Here is a 5,137-nt window from a genome sequence, read left to right as displayed (position 1 = left end):
TATATGTGGCCACGTGTTTATGGCATTTGAACATTGTCTATACTTCCCAGGGCTGCCTGTAAGCTGCTGTAACAAACTCTACAAGGGCATGGTTTTCAAGAATAGGTATTTATTTTCTCACAGTAGAGACTAGCTGTCTGAATTCAGCATGCTGACTTGAGAAACACCTTCTGTGCCAGCTTTGGGGGGAATTTTCTTTTCTCTTTTCTCCTTCTGTTACTCACTTCCTTGACAATCTTCACATGACATCAGTATCCCCCCATTTACGTTTGCTGATACATGTGTCTGTGATGTTCCTTACAGGACTCAAAGATGATCCAGTTGAGGGCACATCCTACAGATATGACCTCAGTAACACAACAAAGGCAATCCTATTTCTATAAGTGATTTCCACCAGAGGTATTGGGATCAGGACCCTGACACACATTTAGGGGATGCACTTTAATCCATATCAGACTAAACAATTATGCTCTTTTTGATTCCAAATAGTTTAGGCTCCCAGAAACAGAATTTCTTATTTTAACCTATATTTGTGTCTTACTATCTCTATATCTTATAAAATAATAAATTGTATGTATTGACTTTCCTTCTACCCCCTGACTTTCACTGTCCCTTTCCCCAGCTCCTCTGTCATCATCAAAGCATGCTTCTTTGGGTGTGAAAACCACTTTCTCATCTTATCATTATTTTCTCCTATTATTTTTCTCTAGGGGCTTTACAAACTTCTCTCACCATGGTGTCTTCCAAATTTGTCCATGCCGTCAGTGCTTGTCGGCTTTATCAATGTTCTCCAATGATGTATCTATTCCATTACATGTAGGTATCAAATGTGTTTATCCACTCCTAGCCTGAATGGAATTTTTGTTAATTTCCAAACTCCTTGATTTTTGGATCAAACTTCAAGATCCATAAGTGTGCATGGTTTTTGTTTGCTTGATTTTGTGTGTGCGTGTTCTGCCCCTTATTTATTTAGGGCATGTGCTGCACAGAGAGGGAAACGAAGCTTTCTACTCCATCAGGAGTTATAGTCGTGGGAACACACAGGGGCGGTTCTAGTCTGTTCAAGAAGGTTGTTAGGGGTCAGAATTGACTCTACTGTGATGAGTTTAGTTTTGTGAGTGAGATTGCTTGGTCATATATCTATTCTGTTTTGTTTGAGGAATCTTTATACCACCTCCCACGATGGTTGGACAGGTTTACAGTTCCATCAGCAGGATGCGATGGTTTCATCTGTCCACATCATCTCTAGCATTTCTAAATTTTCTGATTTTGTTTTTAAACTTAGCTATCAGTGCCACGTAAAGTGGTATCTAATATTGTATTGATATGAGCTTCTCAAATGGCTAGTAATTTGAAGCTTGCTTGAATGAGTTTTTCTTGGCTACCTAGATGTTAATCGGTGAATGGTCTATTCAGGTCTTCTGCCCATCTAAATATGATCTATTCATGTTTATCATTATATTCATGTAAATGAGCATATTGCTATCTACTGACTACTATTAGTATCCATTTCCTTGAATTATACTTGTACAGCGGTGGCTGCTGTGTTGCTGTGTTGCTGGAAGCTAGGTCAATGGTATTTGAATGCCAGCAGGGTCACTCAAAGTGAACAGATTATGTGGGAGCCTCCGGACTAAGAACTGACAGAGAAGATGGACTTGGTTCCCCACTTTGGAGGAAGAGGCGCTGAGAACCTTATGCCTAATTTGGAAGCATTTTCCGATACTTTAGAGCTCAACAAAGTCAGCAGAACATGCCGGACATACATCAGGCAGATGGGCCCACAGGTCGGGTGCACTGGAAATGTGACAGGAGAGGAGCTGGTTTCCCAGAGAGAGTCAGCCATGGAGACGTGAGGAGGCGAACACCTGTGGAAGTGAACCCTTGGATCTTCATTTCCTGACGAAGCACAATTTAAGGTCAGGAGAAACAGCTGGAGATGGTTAGTGTTTTCGGTGCCAATATGGCTCCCATAGGATGAAGTGGGCGGAGTCCACACTGTCAATCGGGTCGCAGCTTGATTGGAGAGCAACCAAGATAAATGACTCTCTGAAGCCGGCCTCTTTCTCTTTCTCCCTGGAAGTGAGCCACACACACAAACTCTCACCCTCTGCTTTAACCTTACTGTTGACAAGCCACTTGGAGTTGTGCGGAGACCTGCCAGGACCCTGAAGATGCTTCCACTGCCACAGGATCCACAAGACTTTGCATTCATGGCTTGTGATCTGCATTTTGCATCATTGCATATGTTAGGTGACTCTGAAGAGGGGTTTATGGACCCGTATACAACTTTTGAGGCTGATATCAGACTTATGGACTTGATCTGGACCGTGCTGGGATTTTAAAAAATATACAATTACTTTTTGATATGAAGCTCTTCGTATATATATATACATGTATGCAAGTGTTTGTGTGTATATATATATATATGTCTCTGCATTGGATTCACCAGTCAACGAGTTCTAAATCACATCTGCAAAAATCTTTTAATATTTGTAAGTAGTCCTGTGTGAAGAGTGACGATAGGAAAATAAGAAGTGGTCAAAAATGACAGTAAGAAGATTGGTATCCTTGACATTAGTGAGCTGACACCGACTGGTACTGCCTGTTTTAAATCAGAAAATTACACGATTTGCTCTGCTAGGAACAGCACAATCAAGCAAATCTCATGGCATTCCCTGTCAGAAAGGATCTTTCTCAGTCCATCATAAAGTACAATGCTATCTGTGATCAGAGCAGATCTATCCATCTTCAAGGAAATCAATCGATTAGATTAATATTCAAATTTATACACAACCATAAAACCTAGTGATGAACAAATTGAAGAATTCTACCAACCATTTCAGTCAGACATTGATCAAACACGCAATCAAGATGCATTGATAGTTATTGGTAATTGGAATGAAAACGTGGGAAGCCAAGAGGAAGGAAAAGTACTTGGATAATATGGAATTGATGGTAGAAATGAAGTTGTAGGTAGAATTTTTGCAAAACCAAAGGCTTGTTAAAAGCTTTCTTCTTTCCCACAAGACGTAAAGCAATTATACACATGGACTTCCCCAGATGAAATGCATAGAAATCAAATGTACAACATGCATGGGGGGACCCAAAGGAGAAGATCAACATCAGCCCCTAAGCCCAGGTCAGGAGCCAACTGTGGAACGGACCATTGAGTGTTCATATGTAAGTTCACGATAAAGCTGAAGAAAAAAATTAAGTCCATGAGGACCAAAATATCACCTTGAGCCAATCCCATCTGAATTTCAAGGACATCTCAAGAAGAAATTTGATGCATGAACACTAATGACAACGACCTGTTGCGGATATCAAGGACATCATTCGTGATGGCAACAAAAGGTCATTAAAAAGATTGGAAAGAAAGAAAAGATCAAAGCGGGTGTCAGAAAGGCTCTGAAACTTGCTGTTAAGACTAGATTTGCCGAAGCCAATGGAAAACAGGCTGAAGTCATGGGGCTGAGTAGAAAATCACACAGGGCGGCTCCAGCTGACACAATCACATATTTTAACGAAATGTACGAGGACCAGGAATTAGAAAACCGAAAGGAGAGAACATGGTGAGCATATGCGAAACGGAGAGAACTCAAGGAAAAATGCAATCTTTGAAACTGCAATTTTGAAAGACTTTATAGAGAAAATATTGAATGATGCAGGGAGCACCAAAAGACGATGGAAAGAATACAGAGTCACTGCGCCCAAAAGAACATCCCTCCATGTCAGGAAGTAGCATGTGAGCAAGAACCAGTGGTGCGGAAGGAAGTTCAAAGTGCACTGAATGCATTCGCCAAAAGCAAGGCTCCAGGAATTGTCAGATGCTCATTGAAATGTTTCAGAAAGCTGAAGACGCATTGGAAGCACTTGCTTGTCTATTCTTGGAAATTTGGAGGACAGCTACTTGGTCAACTGATCGGAAAAGATCCATACTTGTGCCCATTCCAAAGAAAGGTGACCCAACATAATGCTCAAACAATAGAACAATATCACTGAAATCACATGCCAATAAAATTGTGCTGAAGATCATCCGCCAATCATTGCAGCAGTACATTGACAGGGAACTGCCAGAAGTTCAGACCTTATGCAGAAGAGGACGTGGAACAAGGGAAATCATTCCTGAGGTCACATAGATTAGGATTCAGTGCCGAATATTCCAGCAAGATGTTTATTTGTGCTTCACTGACTATGTGAAAACATTGGATCGTGTGGACCATAATAAACCGTGCAGCACCTTGAGAAGCATGGGAATTCCAGAGCACTTCACTGTGCTCATTCAGAACTTCTCCATGATCAGGAGGGACTTGTGCCAACAGAATGAGGGATTCCTGCACAGTTTAGAATCAGAAAAGCTGTGTCAGGGTTGTATCTCCCATACTAACTCAATCTATCTGCTGAACAAATCATCAGAGAAGCTCGATTCTATGAAGCGGGGCGTGGCATCATGATGGGAGCAAGCCTTAATAACAGACTGTGGTGTGTAGATGGCACAACGTTGCTATCTACAAGTGCGGAGGACTTGAATCCCTTAAGGATGAAAATCAAGTATTGTAGCCTTCAGTATGGATTACAGCTCAGTGTAAGGATGACCAACATCCTCACAACTGGATCAAGAGGTAACTCCATGATAAATGATGAAACGATGTGTCATGGATGCTGCCTTCACTGGATGCGCAATCACTGCTTACGGAATCAGCCGTCAGGAGGTCAAGAGCTGCATTACATTAGGTGAATCTGCTGCACCAGACCTCTTTAGAGGATTGAAGAGCAAGGATGTTGCTTTGAGGACTAAGTTGTGCCTGACCCAAGCCATGGATTCTGCATTGAAGGTGGATATTGACTGAGGAAAACCAAAGAGGGACAGATGCATGTGGATTGAGGCGCTAGACAAGAGTGCCATAGACTGCTAAAGGACGCATCAGTCTGTACTGGAAGAACTAAGGCCAGAATGCTCCTCAGAGGTAATGTTGGCAAGACTTCGTCTTCCTTACATGGGACATATGTTCAGAAGGGACTGGTCTCTGGGGAGGGACAGCCTCTTTGAGATAGTGGAGGGGCGGTGCAGAAAAGGGAGTCTGTAGGCGAGGTGGATTGAAACAGTGGCTCCGTCAGTGAGCTCAGGCATGGG

Source organism: Echinops telfairi, unplaced genomic scaffold (assembly GCF_000313985.2).
Source record: "Echinops telfairi isolate 266 unplaced genomic scaffold, ASM31398v2 ScPeMD7_7459;HRSCAF=8497, whole genome shotgun sequence".
NCBI classification, from domain to species: Eukaryota; Metazoa; Chordata; class Mammalia; order Afrosoricida; family Tenrecidae; genus Echinops; species Echinops telfairi.
Note: the sequence above shows the minus strand (reverse complement) of the source record.